This window comes from Gossypium arboreum, chromosome 1, assembly GCF_025698485.1.
Source record: "Gossypium arboreum isolate Shixiya-1 chromosome 1, ASM2569848v2, whole genome shotgun sequence".
In the NCBI taxonomy this organism is placed as follows: domain Eukaryota; kingdom Viridiplantae; phylum Streptophyta; class Magnoliopsida; order Malvales; family Malvaceae; genus Gossypium; species Gossypium arboreum.
In genome coordinates this window covers 88824466-88839203 of record NC_069070.1, presented here as the reverse complement: position 1 = coordinate 88839203, position 14738 = coordinate 88824466, and the positions used below count along the sequence as shown (strand labels likewise).

The 14738-nt window shown below is 35.7% G+C and overlaps 1 non-coding gene across 1 annotated transcript; it reads right to left on the bottom strand.

Annotated features, from left to right (window-relative positions):
- Positions 1-11652: 11652 nt before the first annotated feature.
- Positions 11653-11759, bottom strand: LOC128282313 (small nucleolar RNA R71). The gene has a single exon (XR_008272548.1). It is a non-coding gene; the product is annotated as a small nucleolar RNA R71 (small nucleolar RNA).
- Positions 11760-14738: the final 2979 nt, after the last annotated feature.

Below are 14738 nucleotides of genomic sequence, written 5' to 3'. Positions count from 1 at the left end.
GAGCTAAATCTCAGAGGGTTAAGATTACTTTCGATGAAACCTTAAACTATTTTTATAGATGCAACATATATCTAAGTTACTTTACTATTTCAATTGATTGTTCTTATTTCTTAATTAAAATGCAAATGATCTCTAGACATAGAAGACTGTTCACATACTTATAAATTGATTCTAATTCTGGAAGGTTCGGATTGGTTGGATTAAAATTAAATGAAATGAGCTTGTACTCGATAAACACTTGTAGTCGACTCTAGACATAGAGTCATGGTTGTACAGAAGGAACTCATGCAAGATATCTAAAAAGCCTATAGACACGAGTACGGTAACCTGAGGTTTTGCTCTCGCGAGAGGCAGGCCATTTTACAACTCTTTTGTGCAGTAAAGTAGATACGATTTTTCCAAGGCATTATTGATAGTAATGGTTGATTCTGGGTAATCCTAACCTTCCAAATCAACATCACCCTATCCATATTCTTTGTTGTAGTATTTTTTCCACAACATATTTAGTTGCTTATTTATTTTTTTACATTCTATTCGAATAATCACTCTCGTTATTATCATTACATTTATACTTTCACTTTTGTCAGTGCATTTCTAATTATACATCAATTCCATCTATCGCATACATCATCACTCCTTTGAATTATCACTGCATACTTACCTTAGTTTACCATTGCATCTTATTCGTCAGTCTTGCCATAAAATTCATATTACAATAACTTGAGCATTTTAGTGCCTTATTCTAATCCTCGTGGGAATGATACTCACTCTTTATTTTATTACTTGATTCGATGTGTATACTTGCACAAATCGCATATCATATTCACATGTGACAAGTTTTTGGCGTTGTTGCCGAGGATTAATAGTTTGGTGAAATTTGGTTTGGTTATTTTACTTAGTAATTTTATTTAACTTAGTGTATTTGCTTTTTATAGGTTGTCCATCAGTACATGAGAAGAGGCATTCCTGCTAACACAGAATACCTTTTTGATCTAGAGATTAACAGAACCTTACGGAGAAAGAGAAAAGAATTGAGAAAAATGGCTAGAAGCAGGAATAATCTTAATGGTAATCAAAATGATCATAATGAAAATCCTTTCATTAGACGTGTGGTGGATGAATGACATAGGCCAATTAGAGAGCATGTCATCTCAATGCTAGATGATCTAAATCCAAGGATAATTAGATCAACCATACAGGCTCATTAGTTTGAACTGAAACCAATAATGTTTTAGATGTTACAAATAGTACGATAGTTCAGTGGACTACCCATTGAAGACCCACGATTACATTTAAGACCTTTTCTAGGAGTATGTGATTCATTCAAACAACAGGGTGTTCCTAAAGACACCTTGAGACTTAAGCTATTCTTTAAGAGATAGTACAAGAGCATGGCTGAATGCTTTCCCATCAAGAATAGTGGCATCATGGAATGATCTTTTCTAGAGCTTCTTGCCTCGGTATAACTGACCTATTATGAATGACAAGTTGAAAATGATATTACGTCTCTTTGGTAGATGGAGGATGAGACGCTATATGAAGCTTGGGAACGATCTAATGAGTTAATTTAGAAATGTTCGATCCTTGGATTCCAACATTGGACTCAAATGGAGATGTTTTACAATGGGTTGAATGCGCACACAAGGACGGTACTTGATGCGTCTGCCAACTGTATGTTGTTGGAAAAAACTTATAATGAAGCAAACGAGATCTTGGAAAAGATTGCCAACAACGATTATCAGTATCCGATCAAGAGAGTTGGGACAAGTAAGAGAGCTGTCGATACCATCAAGCCTGATGCAATCACTTCGATAACGACCTAGGTATCTTTTCTAGCTAATATGATTAAAACTATGAAAAATCCAACTGTAGTTCAGAAGATGAAAATAGTCGAGCTAGCATGTGTTTATCTTGGTTAAGATCATGTGTTTGATGAATGCCCACAAACCTAGCATTGAATACAACATGGGTAATTTTAAACAAAATAATAATCCCTATTCCAACACATACACTTTACTTGAACAGAATAAACCTTTTAATTTTAATGATCAATGTTTGAAACCTTACGAGGAGCTCAAGAAATGACTTGTAGCAGCATCAATTATGGTTTCTCCAGAATGGACATTGCCCTTTGAACTTATGTGCAACGCTAGTGATTATGCTGTGGGTGCAATGTTGGGTCAAAGGAGAAACAATGTACTACATGTAATATATTATGTTAGTCGGACATTGACAAAGACTCAACTTAATTATACTACTACCGAGAAGGAATTACTAGTAGTGGTCTTTGCATTTGACAAATTTTGTTCTTATTTAGTAAAAACAAAGGTCACAGTCTACACAGATAACTTAGCTATCAATTACTTGGTATGAAAGAAAGATGCCAAGCAGAGATTGATTAGGTGGATACTCTTGTTACAAGGTTTTGATTTGGAAATTATAGATTAGAAGAGAATCGAAAATCATGTGGCTGACCTTTTGTCAAGAATAGAATTGGGACATGAAGATGAAAGCAAGAAACTTATTAAAGAATAATTCACATATGAACGGTTGCTCATTGCCAAGGCATTATCTTGGTATGCCAACATAGTAACCTTCTTAGTAAGTGCATCGCCAATGATAAGATGCATAGTATCTTACAACATTTTCACTTAGCCCCATATAAAGGACATTTTGGAGGAATGAAAATAGTTGCCAAGGTACTTCAGTCAGGATTCTATTAGCTAAGTTTATTTAAAGATGCTCATGAATTTTATAGCTTGTGTGACCATTGTCAAAGAATAGGAAAGGCCATTAGAAAGTATATTGAAGATTGAACTGTTTGATGTATAGGGAATAGACCTTATAGGTCCATTGCCACCATCCGTGGGCAAGCTATACATACGTTTGGCAGTAGACTATGTTTCTAAGTGGGTAGAAACAATAGTCTTAGCCACTAATGATGCTAAGTCGGTATTGAAATTTTTACGTAAGAGTATTTTCACAAGATTTGGTACACCAAAAGCCATTATCAGTAACGAGAGATCCCATTTTGATTGCAAAATGATGGCGAATGCCTTGCGCAGGTATGAGGTGAAACAAAGAATTGCCACGGCATATCACCCGATCTATTGATCAGTAATTTAATGAGATGGAGATGCTTACGCAAAGAATAAATGTGCGATAAGAATAAGAGACTACCGTCATGGTGTGGTTCGTAAATGGCTTGAACATTTCGATAGCCAATAGTCTTAATCTTCAAACTTACATTGATCTTGAAGAGATGGTACACAAGACAATTGAGATTGAGCAATAATTTCAACAATGTCAATCTCGTCCATTTGGTGCATCACAAAATTATAGAGGTACGTGTTCTAATTCTAATTTCAAGAATTTGAAACACCCTTATGCTACTAATAAGTTGTTATCAAAACATGATGAGACTAAACCTTTTGAGTGGAAAAGTCAGGCTCCTACAAAACCTTCTTCAACATCTTCTAAGCAGACCACTTCTACTGATTTGTCACCAAAACAACAAAGATCTCGTGAAATTGAATGTTTTAAGTGTAAAGGGCATGGGCACTATAGTAGTGATTGTGCCAACACAAGAATTTTGTTGATAAAAAGAAATGATAGTGAGAATTTTTTCCTCAAATCTATGAAGTTAGATGAGATAGAAACTTCATGTTCTCCCACTAAGATATATTGCACTAAATTGAATATTCATAATACTTGGGATGGGGGTATGGGAAGTGAGGAAGAATCATGTGAAAAGACCAAGAGAAAAAAAACCTTGAGTGATAAAAGTCTACCTAATGGTCCAAACTTAGTGAGTGGAATTACATATAAGGTAAAATTGAAGAATTCTCAAGTGGAAAAAGAAAATATAAGCAAGAAAATACGCATACAAAAGTGAGGAATGATTATGTTTTAACTAAACCTAACTCAAATTTGTTTAGTGATGTTCATTTATTACACGATTTCAAGGATCCATTGACAAACTTCCAATTATATTACTCTACCATTGACAAACGATTTTACTTATGGGAGAGAGGTAAGTTGAACATTGATACTTCTCCAAAAGTGATACAGGATAAGAAAGGTAAGCCAACATTAGAAATTGATTTAAGAAGGCAGACCTTGAATTTTTTTATAAGTATGCTACTGATTTTGTTTTTCCTTACAACATGATTTGTTGTTGGTCAAATTTCATTAAACCTTGGTCAGAAATTTCAATTGATTTTACAGGTTTATCTAGATTTGTACAGGTTAAAAATAGTAATTTTGTTGCACTAGATAGGTTTATAAAAGCATTTTATATATTTACTCTTGCAATAAAATTTTCTACCTTGACATTTAACGATGACTTTTTACATAATCTTAACCTTCTTGATTTTTATAAACAAGTGAAATTCTTGACTCATCGTTGGAAATTTTGATGGATGACCATGTATATTCAAATAAAGTTACATGTTATGTTTTACTTGAACACTCATCTACCTAGTATTTCTTTGTTTAGTGTCGATGATTTGTTTTTGAAGGAGAGATACTTGATCCATGCTGATTTGGGATATCATAATCATATCTTTGATCCTAGAGATAGTTTTGGCGCACAAGAAAGCTTAGGTAAGTATTTTTTTTTCAATTTATTGTTATTTATCCTAATATCTTTTCTTTTGGAGCAGCTAAATATTCAAGGACGAATCTTCTTGAGGAAGGTAGGAATGGTGCAAGTTTCAAGGTCCAATTTTAGACCCATGAATGTAATGGGTTCACACTACCTCAAGGCGCAACAATAATTTCAAAGGCCAAGCAAATAAAACCAAGATTTTCTCAAAGACCAGACGAACGACCAAGCTGAAATCTCTAATAGGGAAATTAAACAAATTCTGGAAAAAGCGGTGAGTCCATCTCAAAAGAACTGGTCTACTATGTATCACCCCTTACCCGTATTCGACGCTGAAACAGGCTACGAGGTATTACCTAACTTAATCTCAAACAAACATTCAAAACTGAGACATGGATTTCCGCTCAAATTTAAAACTTTTTGAAAACATTCATATCGTCTCTTAAACGAGCCTACGAGGCCGAGAACATACATTGGAAGTGGTTCGGGACTAAACTGAGAACTTTAGAAAACTTCCAAACACTTAGAAAATTTTCATCAAAACAGCAGTCTCACGCCCATGTGGGTAGGTCGTGTGGTCACACACAGCCATGTCCCTAACCCGTGTAACTCTCTGTTTATGACGCCATCAAAAAATTGTGGTCACACGACCAAGTCACACGCCTGTGTGCTTAGGCCGTGTGGGCGATTTAAATTTCATAATTTTTCATAAAATAGGTGCGGACTTCACACGCCCAGGGCACATGCCCATGTCCCTGGGCCGCGTCCTTCACACAGTTGAGACACACGGCCGTGTCTCTGCCCGTGTGGCCAATTCGAAGCTAAAATTCAAAAATACAGGGGACACACGACCGGATCACACACCCATAGGGCAAGCCCTGTGTCACACACGGCCTAGACACACACCCGTGTGTCTACCTGTGTGGACAAAAATAAGGCTATTTACCAAGCCATTTTGCCACCCTTACTTGCACCAACCTACACAACAACAACCAACACAAATCCAAGTGTATTCATACAATCAAATCAGCCACAACCAAGTCATTCACACATCAGTTACATGCTACTTTCTATCACATACAACATCTCCTACTTGTCATCTCAAACCATGCAATATCCACATTCATGAAGGGCGTCATCATATGTATATATATACTTAAGCCAATATTAGCCAATTTAATGGCCATTCACAAAATGAATTATCAAATAACATAAGCCAACACTTTTGGCCAAATCAACTATGACACATAACAAAATGACTAAGTCCCTATGCATGCCATACTCAAAATTATGTAATCATAAGTACCCAAAATAGTAATTTGATAGTATGAATGGATCTCTAACCATCTTCGATCCCCAAGATGGCTTGGCGACACTATAAGACAAGGGAAAAAAGAAAGGGAGTAAGCTTGAAAGCTTAGTAAGTTCCTATGCAAATAATAGGCATCATACACACACTTTAACATATAATTATATGAAGTAAATTATCATAAATATCATTGTAAACTTTCATGATCAAATTTAGCATAGATGTCATTAAAACCTTAACATCAAAACTTACTCAATCATACCACATCAAGGGTTCATACCTGTATCAACTTGCAACATACCATTGTCTCCCACAACATATCATAATCTTTCATAACTTTAACATGACCGTTAAGTTACCCGTTGAACCACTTGGAATACTAAAGGATACTCAGGATATCTCACACACATAGTATCATACCAATGCCATATCCCAGATATGGTCTTACATGGGATCTCATATTGATGCCATTAGCCCAGCTATAGTCTTACACAAAATCTCATATTGATGCCATATCCCAAATATGTTCTTACACGTAATCTCAACTAACCCTAATGTCATTACATTTGTATCCTAACTATTCTTAATGTTCACCTGGAATTTTCTCTTTTCGAACTTTGTTGAATTCATTCAAAGAGTAAATTAATTCATACTATATTAAAGCAATTAAAGCATAAATAATGATGCATTATTTACATACAAACTTACCTCGGTACAAAAAAAAAAGAGAAATAGATTTAATCATCAAACACCTTATTCTTTCCTCGATCAAGGTCTGAACTTCGTTTTTCTTGATCTATAATAGAAAATTTAGCTTATTACCCCTAATGTTTCACACTTTTATAAATTAGTCCCTAGGCTCGTAAAATGAAATGTATTCAATTTCTTTGTTACCCAAGCCTAGCCGAACCATATACATGCTCATATCAGCCCACATTTTTCATCAAATCAAATTTTTACTACCCATTTTACATCTTTTTACAAATAGGTCCTTTTTAGATATTTTCATGAAAAAACACTTAGTAAAAGTTGTTTATTACACATCAAACTTTCATTTCCTACCATTAAACATCAAAACACATGCATGTCACACATGGGTAAATTTTTGAACATGAACCCTACTTCAAAATAATGGTAGAAATAGTTAAATTGGGTTATGATGACTTCAAAAATGTAAAGAACATTAAAAATAGGGCTAGAATGCATTTACTATCTAGCATGGAAGTTGACAAAACCCTAGCTATGGTGAGCTTGAAATTTTCGGCCAAGGTAGGAGAAGATGGACAGAATTTTGACTTGATTTTCCCTTTTTATTCTTTTATTTACCAAATGACCAAAATGTCCTTTTTGCCAAACTTTAAAATTTTATCTCACCATGTCCATTTTTTAAGTAAGCCATGTTATTTACTTGTTGAACTTGAACATAAAGCGTTTTGGGCGATTAAGACTGAACATGGATTAGGATGCCGCTAGGGACAAGAGATTGTTAGAATTGAATAAGATTGAAGAGGTTTGAATATAAGCATATGAGGATGCTCGTTTTTATAAGAAAAAAACCAAGCAATGACATGATGCCAGAATTTTGCCAAGGTAAATTGAACCTGGAAAGCAAGCATTATTGTTCAATTCCAAGCTCAAATTATTTCCTTGTAAGTTAAAATCTCAATGGTCAGAACTTTTGAAGTAATTCAAGTGTTTTCATAGGGTGCTATTGTTGTTAAAGACCTAAGAAAAGGGGCTACATTCAAGTTTAATGTACAACGCTTGAAGCATTACTAGGGTGCTCCTATAAAGGGTGACAAGCAAAGCATTAGCCTTCATGATGTTTGAAATTTTTTGTTTTCATTAATAAGTAGTTTTTTCATTTTATTTCCCGTTTCTATTTTTTTTTTTATTCTCTTTATTTTTAATACAATTTTATATATTTTATTATTATTATGAATAAGAGCAGAATAAAAGAAGCAGGATTTGTTAGTGTATACAGAGTAGCAGTTTGTCGCAACATTACAGAGAAACATTATGTCACGACAAATTGAATGATGATGTGTTAATAAAAGAGTTGACGGCTTAGAAAATTCCAAAGGAGAGATTTTTAGGCAGTTGCATTTAGTGAATATTGGGAAACCCAAAGTATGAAGCCTACAATGTAGGGATCAATTATTTCATTTTTCCCCAAAAATGTCTTTTCTATTTTTAACTTTTCCTCCACATCGTAACCCTTTTTCCTCACGTTTCCCGTTCCCTAAAAATTATCATCTTTATCCCTTTTTATTTTCTTCAAACTTTTCATGTTTCCCAGTTCTCACAAAGTTCACATTTTTACAGTGTTCGCTTTAACATCTCTACTTTTTGATGTATACTCTATTATTTTTATTTCTATTTCCCTGACGTTCTTTTCTTGGCTCATGTAAAGAGTACTTCTAAAATAATAGAATCTTCGCGTGCTGGTGCCCCGTAGTCGAAGATATTCTTCAATGTTGCTGTTGCCACAAGGTATTCAACTAATATTCTAAAGCGGCCATTTTGCTTTGAATAGGGATTTTTATTCAAGGATGAACCCCACATGGGGTACAATGAATCTGTATCCTCAATTGTAGAAAAGCACAACTCGAGCAAATTTTGTCTACACCTAGGGGCTATTGTGGGTAAAGTGGTACGAGTGTTTTAGCGAAAACCGTGTTTTCATTGAAAATCCTTCTTAAAATAATTAATTAACAAAAAAAAAAACAAACTCCGTAACATCACTTGTTTGAAGCATATGTTTTTATGAAAACATGTCACTTAAAAATTGAGCTGCGGAAGCATAGAAAAACATACTATAATTTAGGAATCCCATGTTCAACTTCTCGTAATTACAATAAAAATAATAATAATCCAGATAATAATAATAAGGAAGCCTTATTACATTCCGGTCCAAAAAATACTTAATAAAATAAAGAACTTATATGCTTTTAAAAGAGAAACAAGTCCAAGTTGTCTTGCTAGCTGGCCACCCAGAGTCTCTCCAAACATCGAACCCTCTACTGAGCATCACTTGAAAATAAAATAAAAGAAGGGGGTAAGATTTCGCAAACTCAGTGTGTACAACCCTCGACGGAAAACAAGCATTCAAAAAAGACATCATTCATCAATCATGCAATGCAATTCCATCCAAATTATGCATCCGCTACACACCAGCTCCGTCCCCCGTCACACCATGTGGGGATATAAATATAGACCCACCCAACCCACACACCATGGTAGCCTGGTTACGGAACTACCTTCATTTACATATTGGGCTTTAAAAGCCGTCGGTGAATCCACGATTGTCAAGCAATGATGCGATCCTCATATACTTCCTCCGTTCCATAATTCCCACCCATATGCAACCTAAGCAGAATATCATATGCTAGGCCCAAAACCCCTTACAAAGCCCAAACAATTTCACATACCTGTATCTGGCCCATTAAGCTTAATCATATTCATATGGCCCATTAGGCCCAAATCACCTGTATATGGCCCATTAGGCCCAAATCACATTTATATGGCCCGTTAGGCCTACTCACATTCATCTTCAAGCTCACATACAAGTTCCTATCACATAGCATCAACATTCAATTTTTGCCCATTTAACCCATTCCGGCCTGATAAACTGTAAATTATATATATCTTTACCCCATGTTTAATGCATTTTATAGATGATTTCTCATTAGAATTGGTGAATTCTAAGCTCCTAATGCTTTAATTTCATGTTTTGTACTCAGGAGAGCACCAAGAGTCAAAAGGAGCCAAAAACGAGCCAAAAAGGGACAAAACAAACCTAATCGAGAAGATGACACGGCCTAAGCCTTGCCACACGGGCAGCTCATACGCCTGTGTTTTTCGAGGGTGTCAACCAAGGATTTCATGATTCAGACGGCCTGGCCATTGACCCACACGGCCGTGTGCAATTTAACGGATCGAACACGGCCTGAAAATCATGTCACACGGCCGTGTCACACGGGCTTGTCCCTGTTGAGCCCAAGTTAAGTCCAATTTGGAAAAGGCCACTTTGGAGGGTTTTTAGGCATTCCAAAGCCTATAAATACGCGCTAGAGGAGGAGAAAAAGGGAGAAAGAGAAGAGGGGTAAGGAATTACCCCAAGGACGCCGATGGATCCATCTCAGAAGACGGATTCATCATCAAGACTGAGGATCTCTCCTCAATTCCCCTTCGGGAGTTTTGGGTTTTCTTTATGTTTTGTATTCTTTATTCTTCTGAGATGTTTTCTTATTTATTTATGAACTAAATCCCCTAAATACCTAAGGGGAATGAAACCTAAGACGAATCTTGTTATTATTTTCTGAATCGTATGATAAATATTTAACTTGTTCTTAATTATGTGTTCTTAATTCTTTCTTTGATATCCCAGGATACTGATTCAAGACACGCTCTTATTCAGAGGAGGAATAGACCCTGTCTAAGAGTACATTTGCCATAATTAAGCGGAGTTGATTGCGCGCCTAGAAATAGGGTGACAAGATTTTACCGGATTAGGGTGAAATCTAATAAGGGGATCCATAGATCGAGTTAGTGCAACCCTAGAGTGTAAATTAGAGAAAAGTCTCGGTTATTCAATCTAGGGATTAGACGTTATTAGTCTTGAATAGGGATAATAACATAACTTTGGGATCTCCACGGAACAAGTTGAATGAATAAATCGTCCGATTCGGAGCCAGAATAACAAGTACAGTCTAGGTGGATTTTTCCTTAGGTATTGTCTCAAGTCAATCAATTTTCCCAAAAGCAATTCCCCAATTCTTTTCTCTGTGCGTTTTTAGTTTAAATAATTAGTTAATTAAAACAAACACCTTTTATTCTTAGGCTAGATAATAAAAAGATAGTTATTACTAGTACTTTTGGTTCCCTTGGGTACGATAGCGCGGTCTTGCCATTACTATACTATTGTTCAACAGGTGCACTTACCTTTTCGTCATGATAATAGTTAGTCTAGGTTTGATCTTCATTATAAATATTTATTACTTGTTACAAATCACACTATTTTTTTACTTGCCGTTGCCAGGGAACTAAAATATTAGGAACACTAATTTTTTATTACTTTAGCCATTTATTTTTCTTGCAATTTTATTTTATTTTATTATTTATTAATTTACTTTTTCTCTCTCTTGGCAGGTTTTTATAGTTTATGACTAGAAGAAACCTGTCAGGACCATTACTCTTTGACGAAGAAATCGATCGTACAATTTGCAAAAATTAAAGAGAAATAAGGCGTAGTTTACGATATACAGAGAACGAGCGAGAAGATGATACTCAAACCCCAACCAACGAGATGGCTGAAAACCAAGGTAATCAGCTACCTCCTGCAATTGCGACTAATCAAAATCCTACTCCACGTACTATGTATGATTATGCTAAACCTTCTTTAACAGGAACTAAATCTAGCATAGTTAGACCTGCTGTAGCTGTAAATACTTTTGAATTAAAACCTAACACTATTCAGATGATACAGCAGTTTGTTCAGTTTGATGGTTTGCAGGATGAGGATCCCAACACGCACTTAGCAAATTTCCTGGAATTTTGCGATACATTCAAAATCAATGGCGTTTCTGATGATGCCATTCGTCTTCTGTTATTTCCCTTTTCACTGAGAAACAAAGCTAAACAGGGGTTGAACTCGCTACCACGAGGGTCTATCACTACTTGGGAACAAATGACCAAGAAATTTTTACTAAAATATTTTCCGCCGGCTAAAACAGCTAAATTACGTAATGATATCTCTTCCTTTGTGCAAATGGATTTAGAAACACTTTACGATGCATGGGAGAGATACAAGGACTTACTGAGAAGGTGCCCTCACCATGGGTTGTCTCTTTGGCTTCAAATACAAACATTCCACAATGGTCTGAATCCCTCGACTCGGCAAATGGTTGATGCAGCTGCTGGCAGAACCATCAACAACAAAACACTTAAAGAAGCTTATGAATTCATTGAAGAAATGTCACTGAATAACTATTAGTGGCAAGTTATGAGGACAAAGCCAACGAAAACAGCCAGTGTCTATAACAATGATTCAGTCACCATGCTCTCAAATCAGGTAGAACTTCTCAATAAAAAGATTGATAGTTTTCTTGGTTCTACGCAGGTACATCTAGTAATGAGGTGTGACTCAAGTGGAGGAGGTGTGCATACATAATATCAATTCTTCAATCCCACAAACGAAGAGGAACAAGTCAACTATATGGGTAATAATAACTTTAGATCTCAAAATAACCCATACAATAATATTTATAATGCAGGTTGGAGGAACTACCCAAATTTTTCCTGGGGAGGTCAAGGAAATCAAAAGCCACAAAATCCTCAGGGTTTTCAACAGCCACCTTATCAACAGGAGAAAAAACCAAACCTTGAAGAGATGCTTTCTAAATTCATCTCGGTGTCAGAAACCCATTTCCAAAATACCTAGACAGCACTTAAGAATCAACAAGCATGGATCCAAGGACTCGAAACTCAGATAACCCAGCTGTCTAAACTAATCTCGAAAAGACCACCAGAAAATTTATTTAGTAATACCAATTCCGGAGAGCACGTCAAAGCAGTTACACTAAGGAGTGGAAAAGTGTTAGCGGAATCTGAAAAAAAGTTAGCACAAGAAGCAGTGGAAAGCGAAAGGAGGGAAGAAAACTAAAAAATAGTGACAAACCAGTACCAGAGGAATATTCACCACCAGTTCCATATCCAGCAAAATTAAAAAAAGATTGCATTGATGCACAATTCGGTAAGTTTCTTGAACTTTTTAAGAAATTACATATCAACTTACCTTTTGTTAAAGATATCTCGCAGATGCCTACATACGCAAAATTTTTAAAGGAGCTTTTAACAAATAAAAGGAAGTTTGAGGACTTATCTATAGTAGAACTCAACAAGGAGTGCTCCACCATACTCCAAAATAAGCTCCCAACCAAACTAAAAGATCTAGGAAGTGTTACTATCCCTTGCTTAATTGGTAATCTGAATATTGAAAAAGCACTAGCTGATTTAGGCGCTAGTATTAATTTGATGCCCTATAAAATGTTCAAACAGCTTGGTCTTTGGGAACCTAAACCTACTAGGATGAGTATTCAATTAGCTGATAGATCTATTAAATATCCCAGGGGTATTATAGAAGACGTACTCGTAAAAGTAGATAAATTTATATTCCCTGTTGATTTTTTTGTGCTTGACATGGCTGAATATGTGGAAGTACCCTTAATTTTAGGGTGCCCATTCCTAGCCACTGCTAGAGCCATGATTGACGTGGGTGACAGAAAATTGGTACTTAGAGTAGGTGACGAGGAAATGATATTTAAAATTTATGATGTTATGAGATTCTCTAAGGAGCAAGATGATTCATGTTATTTCACCGACTCTATTGATCATATTACTCAAGACTCTTTTCAGGAAATTGTACAAGAGGAGATGACAAAACTGTGTCCAGCTCCAGACGAGGAAATAGGTGAGGAACCTAATAACCATCCGTCAAGATAAGTAGAATATGAGGGTATTAAGATCAACGATGAACTTAAGCAAAAACCCTCGATTGAGGAGCCTCCCAAACTGGAACTTAAACAATTACCAAACCATTTAGAATATGCATTCCTTGGAAATAATTCTACATTACCAGTTATTATTGCTTCTAATTTGCAACCCAAGGAAAAAGAAGTATTAATCCAAGTATTAAAAGAACATAAGAAGGCCATAGCATGGAAAATTTCTGACATTAAAGGAATCAGTCCTTCTTTTTGCACCCACAAAATCTTAATGGAAGATGAATACAAACCATGTGTGCAAGCTCAAAGACGTCTGAACCCCAACATGAAGGAAGTTGTAAAAGCTGAGGCAATTAAACTTCTGGATGCTAGAATTATTTATCCTATTTCTAACATTTCTTAGGTAAGTCCAGTGCAGGTTGTCCCTAAGAAAGGAGGCATGACAGTCGTGACCAACGAGAAGAATGAACTAATCCTAACAAGAACGGTTACAGGATGGAGAGTTTGTATAGACTATAGGAAACTAGATGACGCCACAAGAAAAGGTCACTTTCCCTTGCCATTCATTGACCAAATGTTAGAAAGATTATCCGGACACATGTATTACTGCTTCCTAGACAGACTCTCTCATTACTTCCAAATCCCAATAGCTCCTGAAGATCAAGAAAAGACGACATTCACATACCCATATGGTACATTCACTTATCGTAGAATGCCTTTTGGATTATGTAATGCCCCTGCTACTTTTTAGCACTGTATGATAGCTATATTCGACGAACTCGTGGAAGATATCATGGAAGTCTTCATGGATGATTTTTCGGTATTCGGTAACTCTTTCCATCTCTACCTTAAAATTTTAAAACGAGTTTTAATAAGATGTGAAGAAACAAACCTTGTGCTTAACTAGGAGAAATGGCACTTCATGGTTTAAGAAGGTATTGTACTAGGGCATAAAATTTCTAGTAAAAGGATTGAGGTGGATAAATCTATAGTAGAAACAATCGAGAAATTACCACCTCCTAGTTCAATTAAGGCTATTAGAAGCTTTTTAGGACATGCTGGTGTTTATAGAAGATTCATTAAGGATTTTTCTAAAATAGCTAAGCCTTTAACTAAATTGCTAGAAAAAGTTATACCTTTTAACTTCGATCAGGAATGTTTAGAAGCATTTAATACTTTAAAGGATAAATTAATTAATGCTCCAATTATAATTGCACCTGATTGGAACTTTCCATTTGAACTAATGTGCGATGCGAGTGATTTTACAGTAGATGCAGTACTGGGACAGCGAAGAGACAAGCATTTTCAACCTATCGAT